Below are 13,532 nucleotides of genomic sequence, written 5' to 3' on the forward strand. Positions count from 1 at the left end.
AAGGGTGGGGTGGTGGGTGGAGTGGAGTGGTGGGGTGGGGGTTCTCGTAGTAAATGATTTCCTCTGGAAAAAAACACGTCCGTCGTTGGCAACATGCACGGCTCGCACGTAGAACGTAGAACGCTCGCTAAGCCCAGCAGCACCAGTAAAGCAGATCCCACCTCCTCCCAGTCAGACCAGCGTGCACAGACCGATGCTGGTAATGCCGCTGGAGGGTTTGAGGACAGCGTGTCCGAAGGGGAGTGATGCTAGCGTGGGAGAGAGAGGGGGGGAGAGAGAGAGAGAGAGGGAGGGAGGGGGGGGGATGCCGCACATGCTCACGTAGCTGACTGGTGGTTAGTCTTAAAAACAATGGTGCTGGTTTATGAATGGTGTTTGATAGTCAGTACAATATTTTTAAAAAAAAATCAAATTTGTTTTGAGTCTTATTTATATTTGTGGCCAACATTTTACACATAAAAATAACAATATAGATATAAAAGTATCAATTATGCAGCATATAATACCAATATGAACGTTTTAGCAAGACAATATACAATACAAAAAATGTTAAATAAAAAGATGTACTGTCTAGAATAATAACATGATAGTAGGATGCATACAATGTACAACAACAAAAGAATAAGTAGGTAATATATTAGGTAGAAAAGCAAATGACTGCACTTTAATGAAAGTAAAGTAAATAAAGTATGGTAATAATAATAAAAGAAAGTACTATGAAAGTGTGATATGATATAAACCTTATGTACATTATTGTTCTGTTGCTCAATTGTTGCATTGCACATTCTGGTTATATGTGAATTTATTGAGCTTGATCTACAAAGGTGAATGCTAACAGGCTATAAGCTGCACTTGTTTAGCTATACAATGTTTTGCCATTTTGCAGTTTCTGTATTGTTGTTGTTTTAATTTGAATTGGCATAAATGTAATGAGTATTTTTCTTTATTTCTATTGTGGAAGAAATACTCAAGAGTGCCGCAGTGTGGAAATACCCCATTGTTAGTAAAGGTTCTGCATTTGAAATATTACAATGTCACGAGTACTTGTTATGCAGAGAGGTCACTTTCAGAGAGGTACCTTGTTCTGTAAATGGTTCATGGGGCATTTTAATGTAGTAGCTTGTTGAGGCGGAGCTTTAACTTCTTTATATGCTGTTTCTTAGTGACATCTAAAACAGACATGATATTTGAACATTGAACATGCATTAGCAACCAGAAGTAGCTCTTAGTAATGTTTTATAATTTATAAGCGTTTGAAAGCAAACAACGATTAACCATTCATTTATCAGTTAGTTACAACACATAAACCCTTTAAATGGTGCCTCACTAAAAAATGAGAGTGGTCTTAAAGAGAGTTGTGACGATAATGAAACTATCTTCGATAATACACACTTTTAAGAACCATCTGAGTGTAAAACACTTACTGGTACATTAGGCACCAAAAACCAAAAAGATTAAGGTTAATTTCTTCACCATAAGGAACCGCCACAGGTTCTAAATTGAGGAAAAGGCTGGGAAAACAGTCATGTCAGGGCTATTTTTACCATGGGATTTTATGAAATACTGAACATAAAGGCTGTGTTAATTTGCTGTAAAATAATCTGTGCTGAGTTTCAGAGTTGTTGCGCTAGGCAATTCTAACTCCATAAAATTACTAATTTGTGATTTTATTTGCCACAAATGGACCAAGGGAGACAGTTTGAAGTTACATTTAACCTTACATGTTTGTAACCTCTGAGTTGCACTACTACAATGCAAATGGGCCTATATCAAGCAACATTTGGCCCTTTTTGTTGTATTAGATAAATCCAAAAAGTCTTGTGTCAGCTTTGAAAGACTGTGGAATGATTTGAGTTGCCTGGCTAATGTACACACATCCATGTGCAGACAGAGTATCATTTATCAGCTCACATGAAACAAGACAGTTAACAAGCTTCACTTCTGCGAGTAGCACTCCTCTGGACCGTTGTGTCACTCTCTAGAAGTACTCAATTATAGTCCAAGTGTTGTGTTGGAGGAAACCTTGTTATCTAGAGTGGTTCCTCATGGGAAATATTCTCCACACATCTCATTAAAATGTGGATTACTATGATCTGGAACCAGGCTACAATATCTAGTCTTCATTTCTAAGCATATTTACTTGTCTTTTACATCCTTACTGTATCTCTCATTTAAAAAAAATAGAGATACAGTATGAATATTGATTTTGAATATGACTTTAATCCATAGTAAGATTCATTCTTTACATTGTAACATACATATGGTGTTATCAAGACTATTGGTTTGATATCAATCAAACATTTTCTCATGGTAACTGACAGTTAAAGGTGTGGGAGTTTGAGGGGACACATTTGCTGAAACTCACTGCCAATTCCCAACACACACATCCACACACACACACACACACACACACACACACACACACACACACACACACACACACACAAACACGTTTCAGCACTTCCTCCTAAGAAATATGAATACCGTATCCAGGAAGCCACACTTTGGCCACCCAGCCCGGCACTTCATTTCCTTTGAAAGTAGAGGAGGAGCACGACCATTCCCCAATGCACATCACTATGAGCGCATGTCAATGAGGTGCAAATGACAGGGTGGCATTGTGAGATGGGCGCAGAGTGGGAGTGCCATGTGACACCCCTGAATGGGCTGCCGGGGGGGAAGGATGGCAGCAATCACAAAGGCCCATTGAGGGATTGCAGACTAGGTACAAGACTGGCACTGGTCCTCCTTCCCTTCCATGGAATGGCAGGAGGAGGCTGCTGCTTGGTACTGGCTCAATGGAGGGATTATTTCTGAAGAATTGGAGAGAGGAGGTTTATTATCACCATTTTACACTTCCTTCAGTCTGTTGATGGCCATTATGTCCACTTCTGCACATGCACTATTGTCTTGTGGGATTTACCACTGCGTCTTGTTCATACAGCCCACAATAGGATGTTGTGTTTTAAGAACGACAAAAGCATCATAAAATTACACAAAAGGAGAGTCATGGAAACATCACATACCATTCATGGGCCAAAGTAATAGCTGGTCTTTCTCAGGGATAAACTGTCATTTAATTCAGTTACAAAAGGTAAAAGTCATAAGATGCAAATCTGAGAAACCTTCTGATATCTCGCACAACTAAAATGATACGTCATTAATCAGACCCATTTATGATAGCTTGCAACAGTTTTCCCCCAATGGAGTCAAACAAACTCTTTAAGAATAGTCTTTCTTTTTATACTCTTTTAAGGAACAATAATACATTTTCAGAAAAATTCGCAATCAAAAAGTGTGACTCCAAAAGAGAGCATGGTATGACTCTGTGAATGCTTCTGAAACCTATTAGGCTGGCAAATAACGCATTATGATGTGACAAAACACCGGAGACTGAAAATTGGTAGTACAATTTGAAGTTTAAGACGTTATGCAAAGCAAATATTTTCTGGACGGCAGTTCACTATGTCTGGTAAAAGTTGGTACTGTTTATAAAGTGACAGCCTGTATACAGAAGATGGCTTGTGTTTCAGCACAGGAAGAAGTCAATGATAAGAGCACTTGATCTCAAAAGCAGCAGGAATTTGTTCAGTATATTCCTCAGGAGCACTTACTGTAACAGCACTATAACACACTCAAATAGGCATAGTGCAGTTTGTGTAATACAAATTAATAAAGAATAGAAATAGAAAAATTGCAGTTTCTTACCATCACTATATAATTCAGTGACAATGTCATGATTTCAGATGCTTTAAACTTTTATACAAGCAGCTGTTGGCCTGACAGAACAAGCTGTAAAACCCAAACATAATTTAATTTGTTTTGATTTCCAGAATTTAAAGATATCTCACAGATCATATGTACAGTATGTTAACATTATATGTGCAGAGTTCCAGCTCAGTAGAGAGAGACACATGAGGTGACAATGTGTAATGTTTGACTGGCGCTTTCCTGTTAAGACACATTATTCCACTATTTGCTGCCCTCTAGTGGTGATCCTGTTGCATTACATTTAGATAAGCTCACCTCAAATTCCAAAGGACAATTTAAAGGGACAGTATGAAACATAAACAATACAGTAAATTTAAATGAAACAGATGAGACCTGATAGGTGTCTTTATCTCTATCGCAGATGTGTGCTGAGTCCTGTGTGATTCAAAAAAACAAAAAAACACAAGTTAAGTGTATGTGGTATATTTCCGACCATATGTGGCTGAAAGAGTCGAAAACCCCCCCATTTTTTTTTATAAAGGTTTAGTTTTTTTCATGCCAACTAACTTTATCTAAACCAAATCAGTTAGTTTTCTTTTTACCTTGGGTAATATTCTATTTAACGGATGTAGGCTGAGGGTGATTCATGTGGCCTAGTGGGCTGAGCAGAGATTGCCTGTAGAGGGCATTTTAGGCTACTGTGGAGTCTGGTGAAAAGGATATCTACTGCTTAGCATTTCCTGTATTACAGATGTCATGATTATGTTACAGGCACTGGACTAGTGTATTTGTGCCCAGGACTCTCCAAAATAGCATTGAAGATAGTGTAGCTCAGTCAGAACACTGCTGCTGAAGTTATTACTGGGATGAAGATAGCAAAGCCCATTACTGCACTTCACTGGCCTACTGAACTATAAAAGATGGTTTTCAAAATGTCATAGCTTGTCTATAAAAGCTCTAAATGTTCATGAGATAGCCTCTTGCTTCTAAACATGCAAAAGTTGCTTAAATGATCACAAAAATATACCACTTTCCTGGGAGGGGGTTTGCGTTCTTAATAATAGATTACACTCTTTATAGCCAATATAGTTTTACATTTCATACAGATGTACTATGTAAAAAAAAAATTTGGGGATCTAATTTTTTGGTAAATTGTCTTTGAATTGCCCTCATGTTTTGAATGCGCTATAAAAAATTAATTTACCTTGCCCATGTCAAAAGTAACCTTGTTGCATATTTTAAAATGAGACAAAAAGCTTCCAGAGAATTCAACTGGGTGTAACTTGTTGGCTCAAACACAATAGTACATCTTTCTAAAAAAGTAATCAAGTAAATAGCTTTAGTCATTAGTCATGACTTCAAAGAAAACAAGTTTGTATCCAAGAGCTTGAAACAAAATGCCAGAAGGGTGTGTAGGCTGCTACAGCTTCCAAATACAGGAACTACTGTGCACAAAATGTATAGATTCATGGCTGTTTGACACTCAATGTTAGTGTTACAGCAAGTAAATAAAGTTTGGATTTCTTAAAAAAATGATTTCCTTTTCAGGCATGTATTTTCCAATACATTCCCTCAAAATATGGTAATTAACTTTGGTTGATTTTCCCGTAAAACATTATGTAAAACTGAATTACTTGTGTTGTGATAACAGAGCACTCCAGTCGTGTTTGCATTAGCTGATCGGTTACGTTTCATTCCAGCTTTACTATCAGTGACTCATTGACGTGACACTGTACTTCATCCTATTTGCTTTCATTTTTGTAGAAAAACAAATACAGAATTTTAACCCAGCTGCCACTTCTGACTGTCGAAGCTTAACCTAAGCTTTCTGAACACAGGGTAGTGAAAACTATTGTAGAATCAGAACAACTTTTTCAGGTGTATAATTGCTACTTTGGCTGTATTTTCCTTTTAATACAAGCTTTTTGAGATGTTCCTTATCACGTTAAAAAGATTACTGTGGTTATTAACTAACTTTAAAACAGAGGCCAACAGTAGTCAACATTATTTTCACTACAAATCAACTCCCGCTGATGTAGTTACAAATCATCCATGTTTACCAGCCTGTCATTCCGGAGAGAGTGAGCATCTCCTGCAGTCTGTGTGACATTTAGAATCAGCAAGGTTGTGCTGCTGCAGAGTATGTTTTGTAAAAGGAGAGATCCACGGTCACATAACTCGCCCAGTTCTCCCAGTGAGACACATATAGCAGAGTCGCCTGTGACGAGGCAACGTATCCAGTGACAAACACAGAACGAGAGGGAAACAAGCAGTGTGTTTGCTGACCTCTCATGGAGCAAAGTATGGACGAGTGTTGCTGCAGGCAATGTAATGCTGTTCTGTAGTTATCTTTGCAAAAAAATGAACCATTTGCAAATTAAGTGCAAACGTATTTTAGAAGCAGCACTGTTATCTCCCTTACATTGTGTCGCGGTAACTTAATTTGTAAAGGAAACCGAGTTAAAAGTCATTTTTCTGCACAATGTATTCCCCTAGAAATGTTTGTCATTTCTTGTCATCTACAATAATATTAGTTTTCATAAGATCCCCTGACAATTAGATATTTTCTTCAAAAACCACTTCAGACTTACACTTATTCATATTCACATGTAGGCCTCATGGATCAAATGACTGTGTTATAAAAGCTGTCACTCGTAGAATTATCACACAACTTTGCAGTTCCCATCTCAAGAGTTGAGTGATTTACCCTCTTTCAACTTATTGTTTTGTTTTTACTTTATTGTTTTGGTTCACTATCATCCGTGTTGTTTTTGGTCCCAGCAGAAATCAGTTTTCAGCACAAAAGCTCTGGTAAACCCACTGTGCACTACCTGCTCAGCACCAAACAGCAGACAGACAAACATAGTGACTAGCTGGTGAATACAGTGGAGTATTTAACAACTAAAGAGCCAGATATCTTTTCTCAGGAGTTGGTGGGGACCAAAACAGCTAAAACAGATTGAATATTGGACTCACATTCATTTTGATGTCCAGAAACACAACTCGAAATGAATGCTTATGTTGCTCTGTAAAACATAAAAACATATTTTATATTTATACAGTGTTAATATGTAACTGTTGAGTTTGCAGCTTGTTAGGCAGACCCCAAAAAGGCCAAAAAGGAATTAATGCTCATTAAAAAAGATAATCCATACATTTTATTGATCTCTAATCTTAACCAAACAATGATTGTGAAAAGTATTAATAACTTAAGGTCATAGAATGACTTCATCAAGGCGTAGGTCTCTCATCCCTTTCCTGAACTTCTAAAATAACCTCCACATCTGCACAGGTCAGGTCAGAGGGTTATCACTCACATTCCATTCATGTCCTCACTGTAGGATCACCGGATGAGACATAGCAAAGGGCCTGGACAATAATGTATTTATCATGCACCATTTTTTGTTCTTAGGGCCAAAGATAAGGCAGGAAGCTATATTTATTATCCTGCCTCTCCCTCTTCATGTCTATCTTTGTCTGCTTCCTACTTCCTAAGAAGTCAACATTTGCCTTAGTGCCTCTTTTTCCTTTGTTGTGCAGTCCTTGTTCTTTCATACTCTCCTCAGTGAATTGAAGAACCAAAGTTTATAGTTTGTGGCCACATGCTTCCAAGGTAGACTTTAATCACCACAAATGAAAGTCTTATTTCTTCCAGTGGCTGATATCCAGATTGTGAATATCATATGCATGCTCACTGTAAACTGTTTTTTTTATACCAAAAATAGGTGAATACGTTAATCCCTTTGTGCGAAGTAAAGACTCCTTCATGGACTCTTGTCATCACTGTGATGTTAACCAGTTATAACTCAAGGAAGATATTGCAACTGCAGCGGTAATCCTACATAATGCACATAATCATGTAACACCATGTCAAATAAATCATAGTTACACAGGTTTTGTATTGTATAAACAAACATGATAACATAAGATTTGTTTAACTTATGGTAAGATTTGTTTAACTTATGGTTGATTTAATAGTATGTAAATCTATGTATACAAAAATTATGTTTATTTACGGAAAGAATGTTTGACCAGAAGAGAGTGAACATCTTTGTTCACGCCATGTGCATATACTCTGACAAATCTAGCGACTTCTGGATTAAGTTTTGTTTCTTTTGAATACATTTTAAATGCATTGTGTTGCATTTTACTTTATTCTGTTGGCAAGTGTGTTTCCTCCATCAAACCAGACAGCGTCAGTTTAAAAAAAGATACAAGAAGGATTGCAGCCTGTTCCAATGATTCAGATAGAGAAGTGGAAATGGACCAAGGAATTGAATATGCTGAGTACAACAAACATCCACACAGACACACAACAGAACTGATAGTGACAAAGTGAGCAAATTTGATTGATGACAATGTGTTACTTAATTGATTTAGTTTGGGATTTCAAAGTGGCATGAAAACAAGTGCAAAAATGTAACAGGAAGGTCAAAAAGCCACTTTTTCTTTACAGTGGAACCCCCTAAAGCCTTAATAAACAATTTAAAGACAAATTGGAAAAAAGGCAAATTACTTGTGAGAAAAAATTACAGAATATAAAAGGAGGGAGGACAGATGTTTTACATGACTGTTTATGCACATTGTTACCACTACTGAGCCTTAAGATAAGCTACTTTGTCCTTTGGGCCATGCTGTGTTAAAGGCAGCTTACTAGTTAAACTGTGTGATCAGGAGAGACTTGAGAGTAGGAGGAGGGGGGCATCATTCAGTGAGGGGGGAAGGATTTGGCCGAAACTCTTTGTGACCAGGCTCCTTGTTACACTAAAACAACAGAAAACTCAGACCTCTGGCCAAGACCTGTTGCGCAACCGGTGGTGTGATAGTGTACACAAAAGAGAGTGAAATAGAGTAAGGGGCAACAGAGATGAAGGGTTTAGAGGAATAAGTGGCGAATTAAAGTGGGGTGTTCCCTTGCTCTGTTTAACACTTTTAGATTCAATACTCATCTTTGTCTTAATTCCATGTTTGTGATCAAATTCCAACATATAACTCCACTCAGATCTGGTTTCCATCCATGGCAACATCTACCTTCTTCACAAAGGGTCTGTAATGAATGTGGCTCACAAGAAAAGAATGTCTTAGCGTTTACTTTTACATTGTGGTGGCTCAAGTGGCACTTAGTTGTCATTTAACAGCAAGAAAGACTCAAGACTGAAAAGTTTCTGAGGTTCATGTGGATTTCCACTCACTTTCCAAACACATACAAGTCAGATGGAATCACTTATAATTTGGAGTAATTGTCTTTTTTGAATCCCTGTAAGACAGCGCTGTTCATCCATTGAGGACACTGTATCACTGGTGCCAATGGACTCAAATGCAAAATAACACAGAGCAGGTAGAATGAGCAAGGGTTCAGCACACAGGAAAACAGTCAACAGTAAGTCAAGCGTATCCAAAATCACTAAGGTTGAGTCAAAAAACACAAATGAAAGGCATGAAATGAAAAGCACTAGAAATACACAAGAGAAAAAAGCTGGAACGCTCGTCTATGAAATTCTATGACACACTGGCATCAGACAAAGGCAGCACAAAGATTAAAAACACAGGGGAGAAAGGGTAATGAGGGACAGGTGAAATTAATCAGGGAGGGGCGGATAATCACACAGACAGGAAACACACAATGGCAGGAAGTAAGGTATCTGAACCAGGGACAAGGTGAGTACTTCAAAATTAAACGAGAAAACAAGAATGAATGAAATATGAATCAAAAGAAAAACATAACCTATGATTGGGGCAGATCATGGCATACTAAGGTCATGTCCCCATTACTTTTTCATATAATTTATAGGGTTAAGGCATCCTGGGAGGGGGTTTGCGTTCTTAATAATAGATTACACTCTTTATAGCCAATACAGTTTTACATTTCATTCATTTTAAATCTGCAAATGAGGAGAGATTTAAAGCATTTTCCCACCAGCATTTTTATCTTGACAGTGTGGAGAGCCCCTTGAACTACACTAGCAAGACCTTCACAAGTGGAATAGAAGACAGAAAATACATTATAATAATTAGCTGAGTAAATAGATTATGAAATCTAAGGAGGGGTAAGCAGTCAGTTGGACTTGGACTCATGACCTCGATATTTCTAAAGTCTTGGCTACGGCCCTGTCATTGACCCTTTTTTCCTGTGCCGATGTGAGGGTTCCGGGACAGAGGATGTCGCATGTGTACAGATTGTAAAGCCCTCTGAGGCAAATTTGTAATTCTGGGCTATACAAAATAAACTGAATTGAATTGAATTGAATTTGATGAATAAGTGTCCAAAATGTCCTGAACTGAACTGGACTCCCTGAAGCTCTGTAGTTGATGTTCTTTCCCACTCACAGAGGACCTTGAAGTCTGACCAACGAAAGTTACACAATAACAATAAACCAGACGTTAATGAGTGTACTCTGATTGGTCCTTTGCCCCCCTTCCCCTTACTGCTTCTTGGTGGTGTTGGAGGTAATGAGTCACTCGGTAGCATTCATGCAGGATGCTCGTTGCCGGGGAATGTACAGGATCACGTAAGGCAGTTGTAGCCAGCTGACTGACTCCCCTCTTCAATGAGTTCCTGTGCATGCTCCAACTGACCCGTCAATGAAAAGCCACTTTCTTCCCCCTCTCTGGTGCGTGGCTGTGCAGGAGAGCGAAAAGGGAGGTGGGAAAACGATGGACAATACAGTAACCCAACACTGGCCAGACTCACAATGTGAGGTCTCTGTGCCCTGCTGGACCAACAAACAGAGAGGCCTTTCTCATGATCCAACTGCTTTACCAATCCCACGCCAGCATTCCTCTGCACTTCAATTATGCAGCAGACACATGCATATTCACGTGCAAATCACGTCACCTTTGCCCGCACACCCTGTAAAGTCATTAAGATAGAAAAGGACAGATTAAAATGGACAGATACAATAAAAGGACATTACTTTCTTGTAAATGCATAAACTTGTCAATAAATGACTGGTTGGTTGTTTAATCAGTGTTATACAGGGTTTCTATTACCTACTATTTGACTTCAATGAGCACAGTATGACTCCATCCCATATATTTTGTTTCGATCTCTTTTCATGTTCTTCGTAAATAACTTTGAATTTCTTTGGAGTTGAAAGGTACTACACCAATACATTTGCTCTTACTTACAAAGCTATTACACAAATTAATTTACAAAGGTACACACATTATCTACAAACCTGCATGTGGAAATCTACCATCATATAATTCATTGATACAAGTATCTAAGTCCATGTATTTATCTGTTTTCCATGTACTGCACAGGTAAAAAAATTAAAGCGACAGGTGCAATTTGGGGATCACTTACTCAAGGACGTTTTGACATGCAGACAGTAAGAGCTGGTGATCGAACCACCCACCGAGTGGTTAAAGAACGAACCACAAATACAAGGAAACAACAGCCAAACTGAAAGTTTATAAGGAAGCAGTGAAGTCTGAACTGCAGAGATTAGGGAAGTAAACAATGTCATCCAATGCACAACGATCAAGCTGACTTAAAGTAACCACAATATCTGAAGATAGTAGTAACCATTGATTAACTAAACAACCTTATAGTAAAGAGGGACATCTGTGCCGAAAATACCAAGCATATTAAGGACAACTACTTAAAAGGTCATTGTCATGTATTAAACGCACAATAAATCAAGGTGGTGGAAAAGTCATAAGTGAGGATGTTTAATCTATTTCAAAGTCGGTGACCAGCTGACCAAAGAGAATTATTGCTTTGCACGGCAGAAGCCTGCAGTCCAGCGACGTTAAATAGGTCATGTATTCAAGCTGTGCAAAGCCTATTGCCACTGTGCCTTTCAGAGTTTGACTTTTATGAATGATAGATTCCAACAGACATATGGTAAAACATTTTTTTATAAAATACAATTTCAATGGTTCAAACTGTTTTGTTTGTTACTTATTTGTAAGACTTCCGGTATGATACATGCTCTCCAGCAGAAAAGAGCTGAGAGGAAGTTGTACCTATTTGAAACTTGAGAGGTAGATTTTGTCATGTGAAAACTGTAACACTAGAAATAATTTCTGTCCAACTTCATTGCTCATTTCAACTGTTTGACTAGAAACCAAATGTAAAGGGTTCTGATTATTTTTCATGTAACTGTTATATTTTGTGTAAATCTAACCGTAGGATCGGTAAATAATGTTTCAGAGAATTCTCCAAACAACCATGAATACGATTACATTTAATTTGCTGTGGCCATAAATGGCACCATGACAGCAGTGAGAGTGAACCAAAACCGTAAAGTTGTGGTCCAGAGATTATCCTATGATCCTATTATTATTTTAAAAATATATGTATTGATTAGAGCTGCTTGTCATTTTTCGTCGAAACAAACACATTGGTCGTAAATCTGTTTGATATAGCGTTTTATTTATATATTGCAACTATGGTTTCATTTAAGTGTAATAATTTGCTTGAATAATGTAGTATTCTGTAGCAGCTTTTACAATTTTCTGTTGATTATTCAAACAATTGTCTGCCAGACTTCCTTCTTTTAACAAAGCGCAGAACAGGAAGGGAGGCATCCTGCAAGATGAACCAGTAATAATTGGCCCGTACACAGACGAGCGCCGATGACATCCGAGAGGTGAATGCACCACTTCACTGAATCATCTTCCTGTTGATTTATGGGTTTGGACCTTTAGACAAAACAGCCGGGGGTGGCCTTTTGGAGAAGCTAAAGGGTCAAACCACCAAAGCAAACAGTGCCTGCTTCCTGGGGGATTTCCTGCTCAACAACATGAAACAAATCCACCTCATGCACCATCATCAATTTAAAATACTGTGTCTTGTCATTGAGAAATAACCACAAACACTTTTTTCCAAATGCAAGCTCAACAATCCTGATCGTTATGCTTGCTGATTGATATTTTGTTTATTCTTGCAGGATGGAGGCTAGATATATCTTTTTAATTTTTTATGATTTTGGTGATTTAATTAATGATGCATTTTAGGATTCACACGTTGTACATTTCCCTCAAAATTATACTTGACCGCACTAACTTCAGCCTTTTGTTTAAGCCTTTGTGACATATTATGTATATCTTAAACATACTTATATGTTATTTTAGCTTGCTGTGGCCTTTTTATGACTTTTTATCGGACTGTTCATCATAGAAAATTGATTGGTTCTACCCCAGCAGCATAGTGTATTATAATCACCAGCAGTAACAGGAAGTATATTTACTTAAGAGGCTACTTTATACTTCTACAACACCACATTGTACTTTTCATTCCACTGCTTTTATTGACAGCCATAGTTACTCATTGCTTTCATCATCAGGATTTTACACCCAAAATATGATCATCTTATAAAATACAATGTCGTATAATAGATCGAACATCCCATAAGCATATGATGTAGTTAAAATGACATCAACCTCAAGTTGGATTATGTTGCTTTTGCAGTAAAGCATCAGGAATAATAATCATGCCATTTTGCTGTCTAATGAGTAGTTTCATTTTTGATGCTTTAAAAACATATTGCTCAAAAATCTTCTGTACTTCAATTTAGGTACAAGTTTGAATGCAGGACTTTTATTTGTAATGGAGTACAGAACTTTTATATTGTACTATTGCCAGTCATACTTAAAAGGTAAAGTATCTCAATACCGCTCTAACCAGAGGTAATCACACTGAGGACAATGACTGCTGAGTGTTCAATTTGTGTTTTCACCTTCAACCCCAAAACCACGTCATCACACATGTGGCCTGTCCAGGACCACACCCGGCAGTTGTCAGAAGTGTTTTTGTCACCCACCATTGATGCCAAGGTGTCCTGTAGACTACACCTGTACATCACTGCAGCAAG

Source organism: Anoplopoma fimbria, chromosome 9 (assembly GCF_027596085.1).
Source record: "Anoplopoma fimbria isolate UVic2021 breed Golden Eagle Sablefish chromosome 9, Afim_UVic_2022, whole genome shotgun sequence".
NCBI lineage: Eukaryota > Metazoa > Chordata > Actinopteri > Perciformes > Anoplopomatidae > Anoplopoma > Anoplopoma fimbria.